Genomic DNA, 26464 nt, shown 5'->3' on the forward strand with positions numbered 1-26464 from the left:
AGATGTCTTTGCCATGAGTATTACTAAGAGCCAGTGGCAGTCAATAGGCATTTTTCTGGTATGCTACAAAGCAGTAGCAGATAGTTAGTAGAGCAAGCATCCTGTATCATCATCCCTGCAGAGAACAGAAGTAGCAGACAGTTTCCTTCCTTCATGGCAAACTGACTGTAAATGAAGTCTTCTCTCTGAAGACGTAGCAGAGGCCAGATGGGAGAGGAAACCTAACCTGGAGTGTGCAGGCGGCATCCCGCTGCTGACTTCTTGGAGGACAACAAACAGTCAGAGGCGGTCTTTGACCAGCTCAGTTGGTGGTAGGTGCTGATGAATAATTGGGCAAAAGGCAGTGAGTGCTGCTGTGCCGTGCCACCAAGACGTATTTCAGTCTGAAGCAGGAGCCATTTTCTCGTTGGTGCAGCAAGAGCTGTGTATTCCAGTAAGCATCTTTTTCTCTCCTGGGGCTGCAGTGACACTGGCCCTGGGGGAAGCTTTGAGGCTCATCCTTTCCAATAAAGAAAGTGAGAGTTGAATAGTTCAGTACAGGGGAGTGCAGCCCTGTTTGTCTAAAGGGATGGTGATTCCTGTTCCCAGATCTGATTTATCACCAATCCTTACAGGAAGAAGCTGGCATCGTATTTCTGCGTAGCCTCTGAGTGCAAGCTGTGGGAGCAGGTGTGTAATTGCTTCCCTGTTTTGCTGAGCTGTGACCTTCCAGAAAGAGTCCCTGCACTTGTGCAGTGCTTGGTAACATAGTTCTCAAAGTCAATCCCAAAATCACACTTCTGTTTGGAGTAATTATAAAAATAAGTTTCTTTAAAAATAAATAAATAAAGCTCATCCTTGTTAGTGAGTGCTACCTGAGGCTGTCAAATAGCCACGCTGACAGGCTGCTCTGTTTCTGCAAAGCTGTCTGTATCCAGGAGGGTGTAATGTGCAATTCACAGGCTTGGCTGCTGAAAAGAGCTGCAGTCTCCTCCTGAGCAGATGTTACTAAATCTGTCTTCCCCGAACCTTTGTAAAGCCTTTTCAGGTAACTCATCCTTCTCTCTCTCCTGTTTGATGTTCTGAAATGCATTTATTTTTTTAAAACACCCATATTCAGCCAAGAAATACTACAAATAATTTAGATAGCATAGAGCTTTTTCTTCTCGGTGCCTTAAAGTTAACAATGCCTGCCAATGGTGTACTCTTGGCAAATAAATATCAAGAATAGGGTAGTCTAAAAAGGGTGTCTCAGGAAAGGAAACAGAGATAGACAGAGATACAAAGATAAGCAGTTACAAAGAAACATCATGAGCTAATTATTCTCAGTGCATTATCAGAGATGAATTGCACACACGTCATGTACAGTTACCTTCCTGAGAACAAGAAAGTGTAGATTAGTAGCAGGCATATCTGGTAGGCCTTGATGGTCCGTTGGACTGGTCGATAGCATCAAGTCCTATCTTCCTTTTCTCTAGATTAAAATAAAAATGTCTTGGAGTTTGGTGGCACCTGAGCTGGCGTGAGAGCAGAGGCAGAGCTCTGGGCCAGCCTCCGTGGGGACTGCTAAACACTTTCCGTGACAAGTTTGCCTAACTTCTGAAGCAAAGTATTACTGGACAAATAGTAACAGCAAGAAACACAACAAACGTTACTTGAAAGGGTTTGGATCAGCAGGGTTTTTGTTTTTTACCGTGTGCTAGTAAACGCAGCATATTGTGAAGGCAGAACTAGCAGCGTTTAATACATACTGCATAGCAGCTCCTCGCTGTATGTCTCATAAAAGGACAGTGTGCGTCTGTTTAGGGCTTCAAGAAAAGTTTCTTCTTCCCAGTGTTTTCCTTAGGAAGTACTTTTGCCTTTCGTGCTAAATTATAATATTTTTGTTTCATGCTGAAGTCTGAGCTATGTCCATGGAATGTTCCGAGCCTTCCACCCTCCCCACGCGGCTCAGCCCCGAGCTTGGGTGGCGTTAGGGCTGCACACGAAGCAAAGCCTGGGGTGGTCTGAGCCATGTGCTTGCCTGCCCTCCTCTGCCCACAGTCCATGTGAAAGTGAAAAAGGTGCCGTTAGCAGCCTCAGTGTCTTTCCCATCAAAATGGCAGTGCTCTTCATGCTGCTAGTTGATTTTCTTTCCCTGTACCCACTCGTTCGCTTTCTGACATTCCCATGTCCTGGCTTCCATCTTTCCGGCTGAGGCTTTCTAGAAGGATGCTTTTATAACTTACAGTGCTGAACTAGGGTTGACGATGTATGGGTTGTGTTTCTGGCTGTTCAGTGAGATTTTTCATTTAATTGTCAGTAGGTCCTTTAACTTTTCTAGTGTAGATCCATGAGACACCGAGCTGATAAATCCCTGTTGGTTATACTGACTTGTCCCCTCATAAAATGGGCTCAACTTCCCTGCTTGAACAGGTGACATTGGGATAAATTCTTTGTAGATGTCAAAGACTTTTGTGGAAGGGAACTGTGAAAGGCTAAATACAGGTAAGCTAGGAAATAGGGTGGGCCTGGGAATCCGGGGTGTATGTTGTATTTCCAGCTCTGCTGCTACCTTGCTAAGATGACTTGATGACCAGATTTTGTAAAACTGAGATTCTGAGCTTTATAAAACGAGGTCGTTTGAATTAGACTGAGTGATGAACTTCCAATCAGTTGCCAGTGTCGTTAATGCTGTGTGATGCAGGACGTTAATGAAGTGATGCAGGATGCTGTACCTACGTAGCTATTATTTGTGGCACAAACCGCATTGCCACACACGTTGGATCCTGGTTCGCTACTTGTTCTCCAGCCCCGGGGGAGGTGCAGGTGAATGAAGAGCACCATGGCTCCCCGCTGCTTTATCCGAGGCTGTGCTCTCTGCGCTGTGGCTTGGGAAGGAAAGGTCAGGATGGTTCATTGCTGCTCTCAGGTTTTTTTGCTTGTAAATTTATGATTTCTTCCTCTAAATCGGCTTGAATTTCAAAAACCAATGGGCCAGACCTTTAGCTGGAGTAAATTGTCATAGCTCCACTGATCTCAACTGAGTATGTCAGCTCCACCAGTGAAAAATCTGTCCTGTTAGCTGAAATGATTAATGTACAAAAACATTTGATTATCACATTTGTAGTTTTTTATTGTTTTAATGTACTGTGACAGTCTTTAGAAGGATGGTAGCTCATGATTCAATTATCCTTTTGTCCTTTTAGAAAAAAATAATATTTTTTTGCTCTCTTAAGGAGAGAGAGATCTCTCTCTTGTGTTCGGAATGTTTGTTTCATAGTGACAATGCTTTGCAAATGCTGGTGAAATCCTAGCTCCATGGGAGTCCAACAGGATCTTCTCCTTTATAGTTATCACTTGAAACCTCTACCCATAACGGCCGGGTTACGGTGTGTACTGCGCCTGCGCATTATCCGCAAGGAATGCACGGTGATGTGGGAATGCTGGTGAATTTGGGGGTTTGATGCAGTAGAGCAGGTCAGCAGCTGGGGTAAATGGGCTATATTGTCTGTATTTCACACCAGTTCAGAATCTGGACCAAACTATGCAAATGGTTGTGGAAAAATTTTGATGTAACGTAATACTACCTCTGTGTCAAAAGCAGTTGGGCTGATTTGATGAAGACTATTACAAAGCTCTGTGTAATGGGAGGGAGCGTGTTGTTAAAGGAGGCTGCATCTCCTGTCGTACTGTGCCTTGTGTAGCTCCAGCCCTTTCCCTCCAGACCTGAGTTTGAGTCAGGAATGACAAAGAAAAAATTGATAATTTTATGCTTTGATTTCTTGTACACAAGGAAAAAAAGTCATTTTACCTGTGCTTAGCACTGGGAGGAAGTAATTATTCTGGTTTTATGCAATACCTTTCCCCACACTGAGTGACACAGGGCATTCGTCATTTGCCGTTTGACCTGGTTTTTATAGAACATACTTAAATGCAGTTTAATTTCATCAAGATTTATTCACAGTAAATTTCCAATTATTACTCATGTCTTAACGGCTTCATCCAGAAAGTTTGAAGCTTTTCCCCAGCATATCATCAGATGTTCTTTAGCACTATAAAATTAGTTAGAAAGTAATTTTCTTAATTTGGTTTCTTGCAACCAAATAAATGAAAATCCATCTCCAGCTGAAGCTGCGGGATTTAGGGTTTTCCTTTATTAAAGAGAAATTATAATCTATAAAGTAGGGATGTGGCAGGGGACGAATATTAACTACTAAAAGGCTTATCTGCCATAATATCTTAGAGATGCTTCGGCAACTAGTGATTCCCCATTGACATTTTTTTATATATTTTGCTTGCAGCAGGAAATAGGACAGCTCTTATATATCCTAAGGAAAAAACAGAAGATTTGGTTAAACACCATCTCTTCTGCATGACTCGTGACATGCTGGAATAAAAACAGCAAGGACCCTGATTTAATGTAAGTTTGACACCAATTCAGGGAAGCATTTAAGCATTTGCTTAAGTATATTCTTGTTCAACAAAGCACTTAAAACATGCTTAGCTCCAGGCACTTTCTTTAAGTCCTGTTAATTTTAATGAAATTTAAGCATGTGCCTAACTTTAAATAGATGCTTAACGGCTCAGCTGAGTGGAGTGCTGCGTTTTAGATACGTGACACTGGTATTCTTCTTTTTCTGGTGAAAAGAGAAACAATAATTCCCCATGGATACTATTACTGAAAGACATTGAGACGTGCCGTGATTGACTGCAGCTAGAGGGAGCAAAATAACATACCACAGGTGTTGCTGACAGAAGTTGAAGTGAAATTAAGACTCCACCTTTCAATCTGCTTATGAAGATAGCTTGCCATTCCCATCCTAAGGCAGATAAAATTGTGATAGCTGGATATGATACTAAACATACCCCAAACACAGCTGTGACAGAAATGATTTATCTAAAGATCAGTCAGCAGTCCATCCTTTGATGGCTAGTCCAAGCCAAGGTTTCAGGAAGCCTTTAGCCATGACAGTGAGCAGTCCAAGCTTCTAGACAAGAAACTGGAGAAACCCCTAGGGTTCCTCCTTATTTTAGCCATGTGACTTTTTTTTTTTAACTGGAGGGTGCTTGCAGGTCACTAGGAGTACTGCATTAACAAATACACAAGCCTGTTGAAGCCTGACCCCAGATCTGAAATTCCAAGCTCCTCCAGAGCCTTGGGTGCCTTCAGTCTGAGCAGAACAAAGCTCAGATTTGATCTCTCAGGCTCTCCCCCAGAGTCAGTATTCTCGGTATCAACCCTATTCCTGTTCTGATGGAAGAAGGTCCTGTCAATTTGCTCCGTCATTTGTTTGTCACATTTTCCATGTGTTGTTGATTGACAACATTATGTAAGCTGACCCCAAGCCATTTCCATAGGCACAGATGATAATCGGGGCACCCAGCAGCCAACATTAACCATGCCAGCTCACTGTCTTCTGCAAAGAAATACATAAAATGTGATAATGAGTAAATGAAGTGTGAAGGCTTTCCTTCCTCTGATTTATGTGCAGAAGTGTTTCTAATTTTCCTGATGTTATCTCCCTTTACAGGATATAATTACCTGATTTACTTGATTGCCTTCTGGGAATATTTTTTATAAATTGACTTAAAATTGTTTATACTGTTGCAAACTGATAATTTCATAAAGTGCCTGCTAATCTGCTTGAGTTGTTTGTTGTATTTTATTTTGTATTATTCCTCTTTGCCCTTCATTACTTCCATTTGCAGTTGTTATGGGAAGTTGATAGCATGCTTTGGACTAAGCTGGAAGTAAAATAGCTTGTCAGGACTTTTCATGTTGTTGCCTCGACATACTACTAAGAACAGACTACCATACTTCAGTTTACTGAACTTTCAAGATACATGACAGCACCTCAGGTTTTAAGAAAAGTTCTCCCTGTGCAATATGGTGCTTAAGATCCATTGTATCATTAGTTTGGTTAGCTCAAACAGCGGTTGGTGAGGAGTCCTCTGACCTCACCTGTTGTAAACTCCTAAAATCTGAAGGCTGGGACTGAGCAGGAAAACACAGTTCCAGTGTCCTCAAGGGCACTGAGGAAGGGAACTTCAGGAGCAGCTCTTGGGCTCCCTTGAATGTCTTGACTAGACAACAATCCTGTGATTTTTTACTTCCAGTCATTATGTGGACACAGGGTAGTGGTTTATCTTTTGGAATACATAAAGCCATTTTTGGGAATAAACGAGCAAGGATGTTGAAAAGCATTGTGTTGGGTTTGTATTTTACATTCCTAAATGGTTTGGAGACATAATCCTTGTGGGAATGCCTCAAAGGACTTTGTATTTCCAGAGAGGAAAGAATTTCTGGAGATACTTTCTGTGCCCTTTATCCCACTGCCAAGAACTGGGTGTTTCTCCGTGGAGGTAGCGATGCCTCCCTGGTACTGCTGCATATCGCTCGTTTGGCCCAGTATTTCATCGCATCCTGGCCAGCACCTGTTCCAGGCAGTTTCACCTGCTCACCTCTCACACTCCACCTCTGGCTCTCGCTTCCATCTTTCATCCTGTTCTGCACTGTGCCCGTTACCCTGGCACGGATGCACCTGCGCTAGGGAGGGGCCAGAAGCAGAGATGCTTCCCAGTGTCTTGGGGCCAAGCCTCTGTGAAGAGCCAGGTGGAACATGTCAATGGACACACCGCAGATCAGATCATGGGTTGTGGTGGTGTTTCAGTAGCTTCTAGTGTTTTTATTTGGCGTTTGTGACTGCAGATGTGTTACAGTCAGAGAAGAGCTAATAACTGCTTGGTGGTGTTAAAGAGAGGGATAATTATGATTTTATTTAATAGCTCCTCTAACATGCTGCTCTATCCTATTACCGTAAACTGAGCACTAAGCGAAGTGAAGAAGCCTCTTCGTTATTCCACTTGCTGTGTTTATTGTTATTGTGCACGTACCCCCCTGCCGGAGATGCCTCTCGGTTGATAGCTTGCATTTGTTCAGTGATACTTTACCTCCAGCACTCCCAAAATGGCATCTGTTGCCCGGAGGCCACATGCTCCTCCCGTATAGGCAATTGTGCGATCTGTAAATAGCTATTAGACTGGCATGGCCTAAATTAACTGCAAATTGACAACTCAATTGTAAAACAAAAAATGACCTAGTAATTAACAGGATATTTCCGTAAAGGCATAATTACCATTTAGCAGGGCGCTATTTGTACTTTCCTTTATTCTAATAAACCCCTATTTTTTTTTCCGCTCTTCTGCCACAGAAAATATTATTGTTCCAATCTTTATCAATTTTTCAAGCTGACTTTAGAAAAATAAATGACGGTGAGTAAGTAGTCGGTCTCTGTCCTCCCCTTCCCTCTCCTGTAGGGAAGAGACAAGTTTGTTTGTACTGAACAACCTTTCCTTAGCAGGGGTTTGGTTTCTTTGTTTTAACTTGGCGATAGCATCTTCACTGTTCTCAAAGTTAAAGGCCTTCCTCCTTTTGTCACTTACAATCAATGGTGTGTTTGCCTCTCCGGGCAGCTCTTCCCCACCCCCTCGTCCCTTCTCCTCCTCCAGCCCAGGGAAATAATGGCACTGATGAGCTCTTATCTTTTTGTCACACTCCTGCCAGCAGAGGAGACAAATTGATTTATGTATGTGGCATCCTACTCCTGATAGTGCCATAATTTACCACTAAATATTGCTTTGACACAATAGTTTTGTAACAAATACATAATGCATATTGCTCTACTTTCCCTCCACCTCAATCGGTTTTTGAATTAATGGAGTGAGACTCCCTCAATTCAGAGGAATCTCATGTCCAACGCCTGCGTGGAGCTTCGCAGAATACCAATCTGCCGCCTCTCCTCTTTCTCTGCTTAGTGTCACCTTGAAATGAAGCTGGCTCCCCCATTAGGTTTTTTTCCCCTTCCTTGCACTGTCAAATGAGGCGGTTCTTCACTCCTTCACAAGGAGCGATGCTTTACTCAAAAAGGCCTGACTTGATTTATTAGATAAAGAAATAAATTGTGCAAAAGGCTGGAAGGCTTTGCATGTCCTTGCACAGAGCTGAGGTGTTACATGGCAGCTTGCAATCGCTGGTTTCATTAAAGTGGAGCAACACACTTGGAAATGCAAAATCCTTTTTTGAATAGAAAGGACAGGCTCTTTCTGTCTGGCTTGATTGATATACTGCTTCTGTCTCCCGTCCTCCCTGCCACGGAAGAACATAACCCACGAAAGGGATTCTGCATCCTTAGTAATTATTCGGGCAAGCAAATGGTTCAGTGCCGATTTATATTTTTTTTTAACAATACTGTCCGTAACGATTATATCACTAAAATCATCCATGTGTTTTCTCATCACTTGGTTTAAGAGCAAAGCAAAAGAAGAAAAGGTGAAATTGGGAAGTAGAGGGGTTGGATGCTTTTGAAAATACGTGGTGTGAAATGCTGGAAATGAGACGGCCTGGGCCTGGCTGGCAAGCAGGAGGGGCACGATGACGTTGTTTCCTGGTGGTTTTTTTTTTTATTCCTTTTGCTGATGTACATCAGACTTCGGTACAGTTCTCCTCAGTTAGCCTTATGGGTACTTTAAAAAAAAAAAAAAAAAAAAAAGATGAGGAGAGATTACTTTTTCTGTATTATTCTGTAAATATTTTGAAGTGCAAGGGAAACTGTGCTCCCGTGGCAACATTTGAAATTATTCTGCATTTGTGTGCGGAGCAATCTGCTGAGGCTAATAGGAGCCATGTAGCTTTGCCCCAGAGCGGTCCGTAAGTTGCCATGATTTCCCAAGCCTGCAGACAGGATGAACCCCCTGGAATTTTTATATTTTCTGTGCTGCCCCCTTTCTCTCTTTTTTACTTGCCATTTTCTTCTTTACCAGCCGGGGGTAGACAGCCCTGAGATGTGGAGGGGAAGTGTGTGGAGCAGCTGCTTACCAAATCCATCCGTAACACAGGGCAAGCCCGGCAGGGACTGGAATGTCACATTTAAAGCCAAGCATTTTGCACTGGTTCCTGAATTCAGGTGTCCTACCACCTCCCTTCTTGCAGTTCAAAGCAACCATGCACCTGCTTTGTGGCAATTACCCTACACTTACGTGCTACTAATAATGGCTGTTTGCTCCCTGCAGGTCTCATATTAATTTTCAGTCAAGCTACACTATTGAAAGAGAGGAACTTCTGAAATGATTATGGGTTGTAAACTCTATCTGGCAAATTACTACATATTTCTAGCACAGTTTCAGTTGTCAGAGATACTTCTCAGCCTGTATGCTTCCAAATAGTCCTATCAATTATGTTTCTTTTGATGTCTGAGTAGAGCTACTGTCAGCTTGCTTAGCAGTGGTTTCTCTTTTGCTTTTGCAGCTAGCTTGTGGAACCAAGTACGAGAATCCCAGGGGAGTCTGAATCCTAAACCAGTCATAAATGCAAAGTTCTGTTTTGTATGATACTTTATTTTCTAGCTGTGAGAGAGGTTATTTGCAGGCAGTTCAGATTTGAATTTCAAATGATTGTGGAAAATAGAGATGGAAAAGACAGTTTGTCTAAGTTTGTCCCCTTGCAAATGATCGGACTGTGCCCTGCCGTACATGTGCAGCCTGCTGATGGCCAGAGCAGCAGACCTTCTGCGGGTCCCTAGGAAGGCTGCTGAACTCTTGCAGCCACTCTAAATTGTCTTCTATTTAATGAACCTCCTTATTTTTCCATTAAACCCAAGCCAAAATAACAGCCTTAATATTTCCCCTTTTTTTGACGTCTACATGACTCAATATATTGTTAGTTGCAGTTTTTCTCGGCTTTGTTTTAACGACAATGTCCTTCCACTCCAGCGCTGCATTCTTGCGTGGCTATCGCTGTCAAGGCCTTCTTGTTCAATCCATTCTGTTATAAGTCATGAGCAGGTTGCTTCAGTTCCCTAATTATTTTTGGTGTTTTATTCTCTCCAGTTGAGTAACATTATTGTAATTCAGGAAGGTCTGTAGCTGACCGTGGTCTTCAAGCAGTGTCAAAGCTGTTAGACACAGAAGGATGGATTCTCCTCTGCTCTGTCATGTAATGCCTGGTCGTACGTCACAGTGATACATCGTTACTGGAAGTTTTTTAAGTCAGCATATTGCATTGGAAACGTGTGACCCAACTAGCTAGTCTTAACTAAGCCTGATATTAATGCTTGTGATTTGGAAACGGAAGACAGCAGTCTGGCAGCATTACATGTATATATCAAACAAGGTCTGGATGAGCAAAGGAGCAGAATTTTGTGAGGCTACTATAGGTGTATGCTGAGAATGTGGGACCGACTGTAAACCCTTCGATGTTTTAACCAGCTTTTACTGTTGCCTGTTTCATGGTTTTATTGTCTTCTCTCTGTTGGGGGAAGGTCTATTGCAGCATGTTTGGTTTGTACCATTTTATTACTTGAACCCAGCAACTGCCATGTTGTCAGATGCTCATGGGTATTGGAAGGGATGCTGTTAGATGTGATTACTTCAACAAACTCAGGAGCTGGTGATCTGTCATTACATGTGGCCAAGAAAAGGTGTTACCTTGAGCCCAACAGCATTTAGAGATGTGTTTCTTTCACCTTACTGTTTCTTTCAACTTCCTCATTTATGAAATGCAGAAAGCGGTGCTGATGAGAATTACGTGCAGTATTTAACAAAGACAAGACTGTCAAGTAGGAGATTACTGCGGTTTTCTTAAATCTCTCTTCTCCTTGAAAATCGTAGCATCAATTTACTATAAACATTGCCTAAGTAACCAATACTGAGCCAAATCCTTCCATTCCTCTCTTGTCTGAGAAATCCCTTCTTAAATTGCTCACTAAAATTATAGCATTTAGGGAGAGGGAAATAGCTCACAGTCATCAGCATTATCTCTTCAATCTTAAGAATACCAGTGCCTTACCACTCAGGCAGTTGTTGAGCAATTCATTTCTCTGCCTCTGTGCAAAAGGAAACAAAACAGCTGGGTGCCTATGAGAAACATTCATTATAATGCCAGAGTAATTAAGAGGTTCTCTTAAATTATAACTTTGCTGAGCTTTCAGATGTTCCTAAAGTAGGATGCCTGCGAAGGTTGCAACGTACAGGCTACGTTATTGTCAGAGTCAGTTAATTACTGTCCTACAAATCAGTAAAGTTTCGAAGAGGAGCACTGCTGGTTGCTGTTAGTTTTGTGTGTATTTAGAAGCACAACATCATGGAAGAGAGCGAAAATGAAGGCAGTGAGCATTTCTTATGCTTGGGAGGTTTGATAGGATCTACACTCCTCACACAAAAAAGATAAACCTCTTGCTTTAAACCCTGTATTTGCCTGTATCTCCTCCTCCAGTTCCCTTTCATGTCCAGGAACTAGGACTGAGATTTGATTTTGCCACAAGAAAAGAGGCAGAGTTGGAAACCGCTGCTTATTAAGCAAGTGGTTCTGGCTCACAGGATTACTGTGTGTGACTGCAGGTAATCCCCAGTGAAGATTTCAGTGGAGCTTGTCAACTAGATCCGTAGTTGTCCCCAGAAGAGTAATATGGATGACATTTACCTTTGTCTTTTAGAGTTAAGGATACACGTGTATGCTAGTCTCTCTGATTTCTCCAGTGTTACCGCTTCTGGCTGCTGAAGACAGTCTAGATGTGTTCCTGCCCACGTGGTTGTGTTAATTTTGTTTGAAATTGTACTCCAGATCTCAAGAATCTGAATTCTAATTGGCATCTTTTAAAATTAATAGCTTTCTGAAAGCAGCCTTTCCCATTTCTCACAGTAAAGGTCTCCCTCCTTCAGTACGAGTAAGGTAAATAAGCTTGTTCCTCACAAAATGGTCCCGAATTTGGCACATGTCAGGGAATTACCAAGCCTTCAAAGTCCAGACAAACAACAGCTAAGGTATTTGTGCTGTGGTTCATGGCCACCTTAATATTTCCAATCAAGGGGTACTGACAGTTCAAGTACAATGCAGCCAAGTGCACTGTCTAATAAGGTTGTATAATTTTGATATAACAGCCTAGCCCTGTTGTACTATTAAAGCTTTAAAATATTAATGCTCGTTAATGGTGTCACTCAGCCATTTTATATGATTAGTTTTAAGTCTCTCTTGGGTAGGCAAGAAGGGGAATTTTTAATGAAATGTTCCCTGCTCATCTGACCCGCTGTATTACTGCATGAATGCCATTTTTATGAGGCAGGTTTATGACGTTCATTACTCTGCTCCTTGAGCCACTTCATGGCTGCTGTAATTTTTAAAGAAGAGATAAAAATAAGTCAGTTCTTTCTTTGCAGTCAAGAAGCTCTGCATTCTAGCTTTGACCTTTAAGCTGTCATGCATGGATTAATCACATTTCAGCTGGAGATTGTTTTAGACTTAATACTAGTGGTGGACTGATTAGCTTACTTGCCTTAGTGGCTACTTCTTAAGGAGGTTTGTCAATGATTTAGACAAAAAAGACATATTCCAAATAGTTCTCAGTTTCTAACCTGCCAGCTTTGTGTGTGTATGTACATTCACATAGGTATACTTGCACATGTCAAATCTACGTGATAATGCATATATTTTGTATGCAGATAGCCTTAGTACCGCAACCACGAGTTGCTAGCATGGAAAATAGTGAGTTGAGCAGCACTGGAACAGGAGCCAAAATTCCCGAGTCCCACTTCAGAGCTGTAACTGGAGAAGCTTTTCCTTTGGGAAAGAGAAAGAAACTTAAAAAAAAAAAAAATCACCCCAAAACATCAGCATTTGCACAGCTGTTTCCAGGTGAAATGGAGTCATGCTCTCTACTGTAAATGGGATCAGAAGTTTAACTGCAGCCAGCAGCTGCGTACAGAAATTTGGCAGAACAGCAGCACTGGGCTGCTGCTGTTATTAGCAGCAGTGTAAGGTTTATGACCTTTGATAAGCAAATCTGGTGGGAACACTACAGTGAAGTACCTAGGACTGGCAAAACCAGGGTATTTCATGATTTAGTGATCATTTAAAGAAAGTTCTTGAAGTAGGAAAATACAAAAGTGATGCCTCGTTCAGAATCACAGGGTGGGAGAGGGAACTGTGCCGTTGGAAGTTGCAAAGAGGTAAGGAAAACCTTGAACATGCAAAGTGAGAAATTTAAACATCTGAGCAATCTTTAACTTTTATAATGGAACGATTGTTTTCCTTTTGGTGTCAGAACATTCCTGTAAGCACTGGAAAGTACGCTTCTGCCTAAACCAGATGTTTAGAGGATGTAGGTGTGAAATCACGTAAAGTCTTCACTTGCGTAGTGAGAGCTGTGGTATTACACATTAAGTAAAGTTTTTAGCCAGTATGTAAGGTTTGCATGCATTTTCTTGTTAAAAAGGTCCTGTACCTCGGTGTAACGTAGATCGGTGTAATATAGACCATGAAGTAGGTCAGCAGCAGCTGTTGGGAGAAGACAAGAAGGGTTAAGTCACTTGATGACCCTCATGCTGCCACTGTGCAAAGCATCAAAGAGCAGCTAGTAGGACCATGGCAAGCGTTCAGATGGAGAAATAGAGAAATGAGAATGACAGAACAGACTAGAGAGTCACAAAGCTCAGTCTAGGTCTCCTGCACAGAGCAACACAACACCCTTGCAATGTGCTGCAGTGTGGAATAAATAGAAACCATAGCTTGTCAAACTGCAGATAAAAGGCTCCCTTTTACTGGGGGTTTCAGGGCGATAAAATAAATCATGACAGCAGAGTCAAAGTAGTTTGTGCATTCAGCTAGAAGAACCCTGTGATAAAAATAAAGCTGCATAATACATATTATGTAGACCTACTTTACTGTTTGATACTTGTGTATCAATGAAAGGTGAAGATATTTTGTTCCAGCTTCTGTATTTTCTATTTGCAAATGGCTGGGTGTGCTTTCTCCATGATGCCATTGTGTTCATGTGACCTCCTGTGAGCTTTCTCTCCCCCAGTGCCCTGCTACCTGCCTCCTGTTGTAGTGATGTGGGAGGTAGGGGGTTGAAGAAATGCCAATACAATATACAGCTGAAATTTTGCTAAATACTGAAGAACCCTTGTTTTCATTTGTGACAGCAATTTGAGTAACATTACGGTGTGTTATTGCAGTACATGGTATTACTTAGCAAAATACAAGGTTCTAAAATATACTAATTTAGAGTCCTGGTTGAGAAACAAACGTATTATGCATGCATACATCTGCTTTTACTAAAGTGACAGGTACTAACTGTGCTGCTCTCCTCTTCCATTCACCTTTTTAATATGATTATCTGACTGTTTCAACAGAGCATAATTTGAAGAATGGATTATATACTGAGCATTCTTAATAAGACATGATAAAAGAGTAATTCATTTACTCCTCCCCTAAGTTTCACATGAGCTGAGTGAAATTTCTGCCAGTGCTTCTTTTGTGGAAAAAACAAAAATCATTGGTGCTGGGAATTGGTCTCAAGCATCCTGATTTCTTACTTACCTTTATAGGTAGTGAGACAAAACGTGTTACAAATATTATCACATCAGTTAGGTTAAAAGGAGGAATGGTAAGATTAATCCTGTTTTATGGACAAATGGAGTTGTTCGTACATCCCACCCATTATTATGAAAGATAGCATTAAAATAAGAAACCTGGAATTCCCTTAGCTCGGCCCCTTTCCCCTAAGGAGGATGTTCAGAGCAACAGGGACGGCCTTGGTGCAGCTGGGGATGAGGTCAGGAATATGATACTTCTCCACTCAGAGCACAGACCATCCTACCTGTCATCGTCCCTTGATGACAGTGTTTAACCACACCAGCTCTTGGTTTTGAAGCCCTTCTAGCTTAATCCTGACCCTTCTTTGTTTTGGGGTTTTTTTTCTTAAAAATGATGGTGCAATGATTTCCTCTAAAAGTCAGCAGCTGTAACCTTACCCTTTTCTCACTTTACCTACCATCGAGATCTCGGTAATAAGCTTTCTCAGGAAAGGTTATGGAAGAGGTGAGATACGTAGACAATCTTTTATTGGACAAACTGCTGTAGCTGGAGAACACAGACAAGCCCTTTAGGTCTGGAGCAGAAATGTCAGACTTCACGCTGAGTGCAGCGTGGGAACAGGTAAATGGGACGAGCTTATTGTGTTCTTCAAGCACCTCTAGTCTTATTTAAAAAAAAAAAAAAAAACAAGTATAGGGAAGCAAAACCAAATCCAGCTTAATTCATCTTGTTGGAGGCTTGTGATATGGCATGGTTTTCTCTTGCTAGGTGGTTATATGTTCTGGGAAGGCATTAGGGATTTCAGGCAAACACAACTAGGCCAAGTATGTGCCACGTTGTTCAAAGCTCTCTCAACTCAGCCTCAGCCTGGGAGGGATCAGCTCTTCATGCAAACAGAGTAACCTTAGCATGGGCAGGGAGGTGGCTTAGTGTTAGTGGCACAGAAAGTACCTGCTTTGCATGCTGAAATACCTGTTGTCCCACCAAAATGCCTTTTGACCACACTCCTCCCTGACCGTAGTAGCTTCTTCCGTGCCTTATTGGTGCTGTGGGATCTGTACTGGAGTGCTGAACCTGAGACAGGTGGCACCGCATTACAGTGCGCTTACGGGCTGTGGTTAGATATATAACAATGTCAATTTAATGGAATTAGGAAATCCATACTAAGTGAAATTGGATATGCAAACCAGCCAAACGCCCAGTCCTGCATGCACAGTCTTTATCTACATGTTCACTTCTGTGTTTCCCCAGTTGCAAACATTGTACAATTTTTGTGGTGTGACCTCAGACCGGGTACTTACCCTCTGTGCCTCATTGCCTCATGTCCAAATGCGAATGTTGACAGTATTTGTAAAATGTTTGATTCTTGTTGGGAGCTTTGCAAGGGCAGCTTTCTAACAATTAGTTATGTGACCTATGTGTTTTTTATATGTACACTGCGCTCTTATCATGGTATGAAGACTCCTAAATACCTTACAGCACATTGTATTCCCTCCGCAGGCACCAGAAGAGAAACGTGTGTCTGTTTTGCCTTATGTATGACCCTCCCAAGAGAGTTAAGCAGTGCAGGTTTTTACAGTGTCGTGGACGACACGAGCAGCAGCAAAATATGTCTTCAGAAAGACAAGTGGTGTATTATTGCAGTCCCTCCCTTGTCTGGATTCTGGAGTTGCACTCTCCAAGGGATCCTCCCTCCACAGATGAGTTGCCTGTATATGTACCTTACACTTACACATGCTCATGAGATGATTCCAAAGGCTGACTTTGTTCTGTTACTTCCCACTTTCTAAACAGAGCTCATCACCCCTTTCCTCCAATAAAATAGTCCTGGAAGCGAAGCTAATTGTGGTGGCCTTCCCATTGAACTGTATATCACACAGCTGTCTCTGAGACAGCTATAAATTCCAGCATTTATGTACCCGGAGCTTCCAAGTATCTTTAGCTTTTATTGAAAAAGGCAACATTAAATTACAGAGTCTGAGCAGATCTCCTCCTTTCCTCCCACCTGGCAAGAGGCTGCCCTGCATTTCTATGTTGTGTGCTGCGGACGAAGCTTCCACAGACCTTTGATGGATTCACAGTTGGTCTCCTGAGGTTATGGGTTTTTTTCCATGATTTTGAGCGTTTACCAACACGTGGGACCTTCATTTACATCTGCTCTCATGAATACACCCCATATCAGTACCTCACTTTGAAGGACCAGTAGGAAGCACAGTTCTGTGTTGCAGTAGATGAGCTCTTATGCTAAGGCACAAAAAGCAGAAGTGTTGTCTTTGTGGTGCCGGCACCTATCAGCACACTGCTAATTAACTCGACGTTATTTATACCTCACTTCTTGAAGTCTGGAACACAACCCTTCCATTTTAATTTGAAGCCTAATCTTGAAGCTGAAAGATAAAACCAAAACATTGCATTTGCATGTAGATATCTGTTAGGAAACATTTTGGGCAACAATTAAGATAGAGTACGAGGAGGGGAATTCCTCATGTGGTGTGTCTTTAAGGAAGCACCAGAAGATTATTTTTTTTCCAAACTTATGGTAATTTTCTGGGCACTCTGTATTTGAAGCAGCAGAGATGTGGCAAGCAGCTAGGGCTCATTTCGCCCGTGTTTTCCTGAAGTCTGTACCATTGTTGTCTTTTGTGGCTTTCCTGCTTTGGCCAAGCATTGTATATTTTGGATTAAAAAGGACTTAAATGTCCATTTGGCAGTGTCTAGAAAGAAATTAGCCTCTGTGGACCAAATGGCTGGAAAGTGGTGTTCGTGGTGCCGCCAGTACCAGTCACTGAGGGCTGCTGTAGCCAAGGCCTCTGTGTACTGGAAATCTTTACACCAGTCATGGCCAGCGGACCGTTGTGTGCTCTTGTAATGCTGGGAGAGATCCTGGAGATGTTACATGCCTCGTAGGACTGTACCTCGTGTAGCGCACTGTCTGGGGACGCTGTCTTCTGCCCAGTGAGTGCCCTTGGCGGGGAACACCTGTGCATACAGTGGGGGAAATGAGCTTGGCCGGTCCGGGGTTGGTGGTGGGTTTTCTACCTGTTACTCTGTGTCACTGGCATTTTAATTTGCATTTTATTTGGAGCTTTAAATTGTAGACATTTTGATCTATGAAAGGTGCTGTAGAAGAGAGTTCTCTTTGTCTACTTTTTTTCTGAGTTTTATTAATGTTCTTCTTAGGATTAGTCTTGAGTATAATTAACTAAAAGTTAAATCAAATTGTCTTTACATGAACATAGCATTAATTTGCTTAACTAGCTACGGGGCATTATTATTTGTTATCAACGTGAGCTTTTTTAGTTACTAAAGAGGCAGAGTTTGTGCATGATGGCAGGTTAATGAAAGGTGCACTTGGACAAATGGTGAAATTTTGGGGAAGACAGACGGTTCTAATCACTTATGCTGTAAGAGCTGAGAATATGTGCAAATCTGTAATGTAAAAAAGGAGTAAACCACTGCATTGAGTAAGGCAATGAACTATGCCGACACACTGGGATGTGGAGGTGTTTTAATACGTTGAACAAAGTTTTGTCCACACTGGTAACAATATGTGTGACCTCTTGAGAAGGAAGGTCGAAACAAGGGGACATAGCTAGTTTGTGTTAATGATAAGATTCTTAATAGCACAATGAGGAAAATGTTACTGAACGTTGTCCTCAAGAAAGTGATTACCTGGGATTTCCATCCTGCCAGGGTCAACTGATTCTGCTGCAAATGCCAATTTGTACACCTAAAGAGGGGTGAGGTGTAGCCTCGCTTGGTTTCTGTGAGCTACGATCATTGTCCACAATGCTGTGGTGGGCTGACCCTGGCTGCTGGTGCCCCCCAAAGCCACCCTGTCACCGCCCGCCTCGGCCGGGCTGGGGAGAGAGAATAGAACGAAGGGCTTGTGGGACGGGACAGGGACAGGGGATCACTCAGCAAGCACTGTCACGGGCAAAACAGACTCGACTCGGGGAAATCAGTTTAATTTATTACCAATTAAATCAGTGTAGGGTAATGAGAAATTAACCCAAATCTTCAAACACCTTCCCCCACCCCTCCCTTCTCCCCGGGCTCAGCTTCGCTCCCGGGTTCTCTCCCCGCTCCCCGCCAGCGGCGCAGGGGATGGGGAATGGGGCTGGGGTCAGTCCCTCACACGCTGTCTCTGCCGCTCCTCCCTCCGCACGCTCTGCCCCTGCCCCAGCGCGGGTCCCTCCCACGGGAGATGGTCCTCCATGAACTCCTCCAGCGCGGGTCCCTCCCACGGGAGATGGTCCTCCATGAACTCCTCCAGCGCGGGTCCCTCCCACAGGTGCAGTTCTTCACACCCTGCCCCAGCGCAGGTCCCTCCCACGGGTCACAGCCCCCTGTGGGCACCCCGTGCCCCGGCGTGGGGTCCTCCCGGGGCTGCGGGTGGGGGTCTGCTCCCCCGTGGGCTCCGTGGGCTGGGGCACAGCCTGCCTCACCGTGGTCTTCCCCGCGGGCTGCGGGGGCATCTCTGCTCCGGCGCCTGGAGCCCCTCCTGCCCCCTGCCCTGCCCGGGTCTCTGCAGAGCTGCCCCTCTCACGTATCCCCGCTCCTCTCCCCGCTGTTGTTCTCCCACGGGTGTTCCCCCTTCTCAAACACGCTCTCCCCGAGGTGCTGCCACCGTGGCTGCCGGGCTGGGCCGTGGCCAGCGGCGGGGCCGGCTGGGAGCCGGCTGGCGTGGGCTCTGTCGGACCTGGGGGAACCTTCTGGCAGCTTCGCACAGAAGCCACCCCTGTAGCCCCCCGGCTACCAAACCCTTGCCGTGCAAACAGGCCCTTTATAGCTGGAGCTGGCAAAGGACACACTGCTCTCCCTTTCCGTCCCTGCCTACAGTGCCTTGGCTTTGCCCGTGCTGCTGCGGTCTGTGCTGCTGGCTGCAAATGTTTCTGCTTCCATTCCTGGGATGCTGGCAGAAAGGGGCAGCAAGACATTCGTGAACAACACAAGTAAAATGGAGATGGGACATCAGTCCTGCCTTGGGATCTAGCCTGGCGCGTGCCTGCAGAGTGACTTCTTCCTTCCACAGCCATGAGATCCCAGTATTTCAGGAACTGTCTACTAGAGGCATTTTCATTCCTACAATGTTAAATTGTGCTGTATTTCAGTTGTATGGCTGAATCATGTAAAGCTTCATAATTTACGTTTTGTTGAGCTAGATGTTTGTAGGTCAAGCTGCACGTATTGGTGAGTACCAGTCATAAATGTGTTTTTTTTTCTGTAACGTGAAGTTCTGCACTCCACATGCAAGTAAAGATTTTGCTGTAGCTGCTTATTAGTAATTATCGTCACTCCATATCCTGTGTTGTTTCTTAAGCGTTCTGTTGTTGCTTCATAATTATGTTTCACCACTCAGGAAAGTAGATGTGCAGTCAGAAAATCCTCTTTTATATTCTTTCCCAAATTACATTCTAAAACTAAAAATTGTAAGTTAAACTGCATCTTTAGCTTATATTACTGTTCTCCTATCCCGTATACCGAAGATGGATCTTTTATTTAAAGGGGTTATAGACAGGTTAACTGACTTCTGACTTAGTAAAAATGCATATTTCCCTTGGAAGTCCTAGATTCTAAAACTGATTCAATTGTTCTAAATTTGGAGGAAGCTGTGCTCTGTTTTCCCTTTAGAGCTCTCCCATATGCTAATGCTTATTTTATATCATAAATATGCAGTGACAGCACTCGTGGGTTTTCTCTTTTTTCACACCATACATTATGTTACATGTTTGAGAGCAGAATTCATCATTTACACTCTTGAGTGACTGGAAGGATGCTGAGTGCCATGCACAAGTTGTTTGGGTTGTCCCTGACAGATAATGGTGGCAAATGCTTGCGCGGGGTGAAGGCAAAGGCTGTGGTGGCTCTTGGAGGATCTACTTAATTTCTAGTTTAGGATTTCTGACTAGATTTTAAATGTACCTCCATGATTACATATTCTCCATTAAAAAATCGAGGTCGGGGGAACCCAAAACAATAAACCAAGCAGCATGAAATGAGAGCTTGGGCTAGAAAGTCACACCAGGAGGCAGGGAGAAGGGGAGGTGGGAATGGCCAATGTGAGCCGTTTGCTGTAGCTTCTCTTTTATTTCCAGTACAACAAGCTGTAGGTCCTCCTTCCAAAGCACTTGTTTAATTACAGCTTCAGGAACATAAAGCCTGTTATTATTTTAACGGAAGGAGCTGAGACTGAAATGAAACTGAGCTGGGCCCATGTCTTTTCCTGGCAACTTGTAATTTCATGGATGGAAAAAACACCTGTTCAGTGGGGAATCTTTATCATTATGTTTTAGATTTGCCCCTTAATTTATTTTACAGTCTTTAAGCACATATACAGATGGGAAGCAATCACGTTTAAGGCCCCTCCTCGCTCTGTCCCTAGGAATTATGATGGTGATGTCACTTCTTCATCAATTTACCACAGGCAGGCTTAAGATTTACCTGCGCAGGAGGTGCTTGCTTGGGAGCAGGGGGAGGATACGGGAGCAGGCTCTCCAGCGTGCTGGGCACAAGTGATCTCCATCCATGGGAGAAGGTCACCTGCAGCTCAGGGACCAACAGTGCCCTGGGGCTGTGCACCCTCATCAAGATTAAGATCTTGATCTTCAGCTAGAACCACCGACTCAGAAGTTATAAAACCTGGGCTTTTCACTTAAATAGTTCAAAAATAGTAAATTCAAAAAGGGACATTTGTGTCTTTGTAGGGTGAATTAAGCAGCGTTTGGTTTTACAGGTGGCTGCCTTTCAGATGCAGACCCCAGGGCAGGCTCTGAGGACGTGGTGTTCCTCGGTGGCAGTGGTAGGCAGGCAGGCAGGCGGTGGCAGCCACAGTGTGAAGGTGAGCTGTGCCCGCGCAGCTGCACCGAGTGTGAGACTTGGAGCGTAAACAGGAGAATTGCCTGGAGCTGGCGGTTGGAGTCGCAGCCATTAGGCTGGAATTGAACGAAAGCAGCAAATCTATGAAGTGCTGAAAATGGTGGTTTGGTTCTTCGGTCTTTTTTTCTCCAGAGGAGTATATGGTTATGGTTTTTATGCTGTAGAAGTAGAAAAGCGTGAACGTTGAACTGGAGTGACCCTCTGCAGGACCAAAGACAGCATCTGGAGATGAAGGCTGAACCCAGTTTGCCTTGGAGTGATTAGCTTGTATTACAAATCACAAAACGAGATAATGTGATCATGGGGTCTCCCCAGCTCAGGGAACTGCTAATGGGATACAGAGATTGCCACTTTCACTGGTCTGCTCAAATCAGTATCACTTACAGACTGTAGCTACCGGATGGCAGCTGAACACTCCAAATGAAATGCCCAGGGTGAGAGACGCTGCGTCCCAGCTGGGTGGCTGCTGTTGTCCAGCATCCTCAGCAGGGGCTGCACCTGTGGCTGGGCTCTGCTCTCCTCTGAAGCATGCCTCTTCACCTGGGCCACCACAGGGAGCACTGGCACGGAGCAGCTGCGGTAGTCCCGAGCTGGCTAGCACGGACATGGCCACATGGCACAAGGGAGCAAGAGCCTCCCATGGCATGTCAAGAATTTTGTGCCACTTTTCCAAGTTCTGGCACTAGCAACCTTACAGGTACCTCACAGGCAATAGGTTGTGGTGCGGCTGTGCTGGCGGTGCCCTTCCACAAGCAGGGTTGGTAAGGCAGAGGATGGTGCTCATCATAGGACAGCTGAAGCGTTGCTCTTCTAGCAATTTGCTGTTAATAAATACACGTAAAAATTGAACCAAGCCAGTATCAATGCTACCTGATGATTATTTGACTCCGCATAAAATCCTTGACAAGGAGGAGAGTAATCTGTTGCAGGGGGAGAGCAGGGAAGCTTCTCTTCTTTCACCTTCCCCTCCTTCATTCCTCTCTTAATAAAGAAAATCACTTTTCTTTGTCACCATTTTAATGATTCCCAGGGCACTTCACAGCACAGACATAAATCTGTAAATCAGCTCTCAGAAAGAATGAGAGATTTCTCTAAATCACAAAAGTATGCTGAGCTCTTTGTAAATCCCCACAACAATGTAATTGCGGTTCTCCCATCATTATGTGGAATGTTTTTGGTGGCTTGTTTACAAGCTAAATAAATAGCTGTGCAAAACATCTGGAACCACAGTATGTCTTAGAAGGCTGCTTTTAGCAGAGCTTAGAATCTCAGTTATTACTGGTCTTGAGTCTTTCTGATTTGATTGGGATGTATTAATAGACTGTATGGAAATATTTGCCTGAAATATGATTAATGCTGTTAATTATTCATAGTGAGAGTTAGAATGATTAGTGCTCTATGGAAAAACTATGTTGGTCCTTTCTGTATGTTAAAAAACCCCACACAAAACCAAGGCATAACTTCCTTGTGCCTGGGGGTACCGCTGACCAGTTAATGTCAGCTGCCTGCAAGTACAGGGCCTGGGGTGAGATGGGGGAGGACGAGATGTACAGGGACATTTCCCAGAATCTTAGGAGGGGCTGCAACCGGTGAACTCTTGGGATCCCAGTGGTTTTGCCTGATACGCTTTGTACTGTGGAGCAGTGGTGGTGTGGGGTTTTTTTTAACCCTGTAAATACATTTGTAAAGAAGAGAAGCTGAGATGTTTAAAACTCAAGCAAATCCACTTGATTTGGCAAGTCAAGTTTTTTAATAGTAAATAATAACAATAGGCTGTGGCAGGCAGAGTAGTCTCTCCTGAAGTCTTGGCTGAAGCATCGTGACTAACCCTCCGCTGCATCCATCAGCTCACAGTAAGTTAACGTTTCTCAGCTACAGAATTTTCAGTACTGATTTCGAGCTTTGGATGTTTAAGGTTTTGAGCGCAGTGTTTCACATCCCCTCATGTTTCTGCAAGCCTAGCAGAGCAATCCCGTTTCAGCAGGCTCTTGGAGCTAGGTGGGAAAGCACATAACGAGGGAAATGTTTTCCTTTGGTCCAGGAGGAACATGTTTTTTCTCAGTCTGTGATTGACTGTTACCTCCATATGTTCCTCTGTATTACATGCTGTTGGGTGGGTGTTTGGGTTGGTGGGAGGTAGGGCCTGGAGAGAGGTGGCTTCTGTGGCCATGCCTGCGGGCCAGCGTGGCTGGAGACCTGGCCCTGGCCTGGGGGTGCCCCTGCGCTCTGGGTAAACATTATCGTTTGAGTTCTGCAACATCCAATGTAAGTTTTAGTTCCAGCACTCATGTAAGGACTTAGTAAATCAACATGAAATGTATGATAGTTACTGTACTGGTAAATCATGTTGCCTGGGTCATTGCCCACATTAGCCTAACACAGTAGCTCTTGTGATTTGTATGGGTTGTCAGTGCAGTGCTGCGTCTGGTACAGGGCTCTGCGTTGTTCTTGGACCCAAAATGAGATCGTGACTAGGCTGTCCCAGAGAAAAAAATTTCCCTGCGTTTTGGGAGCAGTTGCATTCATCTAAAACGACTGTTCAAACCCAGAGACAAGCCAGAGTGCAAAACTGTACAGGGACACGATTAAAAACTTGCCAAAGGGAAGGGCAGAGAGGTGCTGGGGTAGATCACCGCTCTCCCAGCAGAGCAGGTGGGAGCCGATCCTGCAGAGGGGAAGGGGGATAGAGAGTCCTGTCCAGAGCCATGGTGCTGTGAACACTGCGGGGTGCTGAAGTTCTTACCACGAATCCCATTTAACCAGTCAAAAGCCAAAGCTGGGTAGCCTGGAGGCTGCTACTTCTCACTGTTTGCCTTTTTTTTTCTGGTCACATGCGGTGAAAAACGATTGACCCAGAAACCTTAAGTACTTTTCCCTATCAAGTATTTCGGAACTGTTGTAGCATGCTCGTGGCCCTGTGAAAAAAAATAATAAACTGAATAAAAACAAAACAACTGAGATTAATATGTGATTAAAACAAGCTTTTCTAGGCTTAGCGCTAGCTCTTCTGCTGGTTGTTGAATACAATGGAAATTGCACTGTAAATTTTACATGCAACATTGAGAAAATAATACTAACAGTATGTTTGATGGTCTTTTACGCTGCAATTAACAGGGAAAGATTGCTTTGGGGAAGGGTTTTCCCTCTTAAATACAACATTTCAGGATGGAATAAGGCTTTGTTTACTAGTCTGGTATTGAAACGATTACTTTGAAAGCATGACTTGAGCAATCATGATTGCCTCCTGCGGTGAAGGGAGAGAGAATGAAATTCCCATTTCTAACAGAGGAAAGTCTCTTTCCTTGTGTCACTTGAAGGATCTGTTGTGCTCGGCCGCATTAATTGAGTACCACTGATTTCAAAAGTTTTGCTTTTCAGACTTGAGAAGAGCTGCACCAGTTGTAAGTTTTATGAGGAAAAATCTGTTCTAGAATAGGCCTAAAAGGGAAAAGAAAACATGTCTGCCTGGGCTGGCCAGCTGGCACGGGCCTGCCTCGTAGTAAAACGGGTAATTTTCAGCCACATGGGCCAGGGAAGATCCAGAGCTGGGCTTTTTTCCTTCCTTCTTTCAGAAGACTTTGGAGACTTCTAAAATAAGCTGTAGTTCAGTCCAAAAAAATAGCCACTCGAAAATCACTTCCATCCATGGCCAGGGGTATGTCATGCTGGGGTTTACTGGAGCTCTGTGGAAAGCCTATGCACTTGTCAAAAAAAAAAAAAAGAAAAAAAAAACACAACAAAAAAAAAAAACACCAAACCCAAAAAAAGGGGGGTGGGGAGGGAGAGGGCGTCTACCTCATCTCCTCTTTCTTCAAACCACCCCTTCTTTCATGCACCTTCCCAAATCTGTCATAAAAAGTATCCCAAGGTGGTTGTTAGTGAGCTCCCCTCATGAGAAATGATTAAAGCCAGATGAGACGGAGCCCCGAAACACAGTCCCTTTGTTAGAGAAAACAAAGGCCTTGGTAATTGGATTCACATTGAGTGAGGCACTTAAAACAGCAAAGTAACAAGAAAAATCTGCCGGGTTATGTCATAACTGCCAGGGTGGGTGTTTTGTTATTTTAAAAGAGCATGACCGTCTCATTTTTTTACTAGCTTAGTCTGGTATATTGAAGTGGAAGATGAAAAAAAAAAAAATATCCCCAATTGTAACATATTTTATACAACAGACAGAGAGAGTTTGGGACACAGAAAGCAATGGGATACGAAGCAGGTCACCGTGCCGGTGCAATAGCTATAAAGCAAGGAGCTATTTTTATCTGTTTGCCAACGTTGCAACACATTGCATAGGATGTACCTTCCGTGAGCCTTCGGCAGGGGCAAAGAGTCAATCCCAGCGTATCAGTCATCCTTAAACCTCATTTGTTTGGCTCATGTATAAACTATTCAGCTTCCAGTTGGCCTGTAGAGTCATTTTCCATAGCTCGGGAGCAGGCGTGTACTGATGGGAACTAGTTGTCACCATCTTCTGCTGTGTTTGGGGAGAAAACTAATAAATACCAAATTGAAGGGAGACCTGAGCTGTCTTACGGATTTACTGCAGAAGTGCGTGTCTTCCAGACCTTTTATCATCGATTTTGCTCTGAGCACTAACAGTACGAGGAACAGCTGAATATGCCAGGTTATCAGGTCTCCAAAAAAACAGGTTGGTGTTACTTACAGAGGTGCTAGTGAGATCTTGCAGGAAGGATGTGAAGTGGCTTTCAAGAATTGCTTTACACTGTGTCATGGCAAACAATTTTAGATTTAATATGCAAATGTCTGCCAAAGAAAAGTATCTGGTTTGGCAAAGACTGATTTATTCCATCATAGGCTCCAGAGTAAAAATAAAAACAACTACAGAAAAAAAATCTGCTCTGAAGATCCCAGCGCCTATAAAAGATTAGTCTTAAGAAGAGTTAGCAGAGTGTTGAAAAATGTCGTGTCTTGTTTTCCATTGAAACTTGGCTGGCAATCTTGGACCGAAAACTCAGAATCACATAGTCTAACACCCACAAAGCTCAGCACTTTTCAGCTCAGATTAAAACACTTGTAGTCGTCTGCTTTCTTGCAGCAAAGGTGTGATACGTGCAGCTCCTGGGAAGAGGGAGCATTTGATTACCAGGTCAGTCATTAGGCAAGGGGTAATATTCATTCCTCACTTCAGAGCGGGTGGAGATCTTTTTTTATTAAAATTTTTCAAAGCCCTCTTGGGGATTAAGGCACCCAGTTTCCATTAATTTGAATTAAGCACCCAGATCCCACTGGTAGCTT

The 26464-nt window shown here is 43.7% G+C and overlaps 1 protein-coding gene across 20 annotated transcripts in view; it reads left to right on the forward strand.

Moving 5' to 3' along the window:
• Positions 1-26464, forward strand: part of FBRSL1 (fibrosin like 1) — a 547777-nt gene that overhangs the window by 288560 nt on the left and 232753 nt on the right. For 2 of the 20 annotated variants that reach the window (XM_080373497.1, XM_080373498.1), the window contains exon 1: positions 1-26464. This exon is cut by the window's left edge; it is cut by the window's right edge and continues 25067 nt beyond it. The exons of the other annotated variants lie outside the window; for them this stretch is intronic. The gene's annotated coding sequence lies outside the window, so the exon portion shown is untranslated. 20 annotated transcript variants of the gene reach the window in all.

The sequence above is a fragment of the Falco punctatus genome, assembly GCF_963210335.1.
Source record: "Falco punctatus genome assembly, chromosome: 1".
Taxonomy (NCBI): domain Eukaryota; kingdom Metazoa; phylum Chordata; class Aves; order Falconiformes; family Falconidae; genus Falco; species Falco punctatus.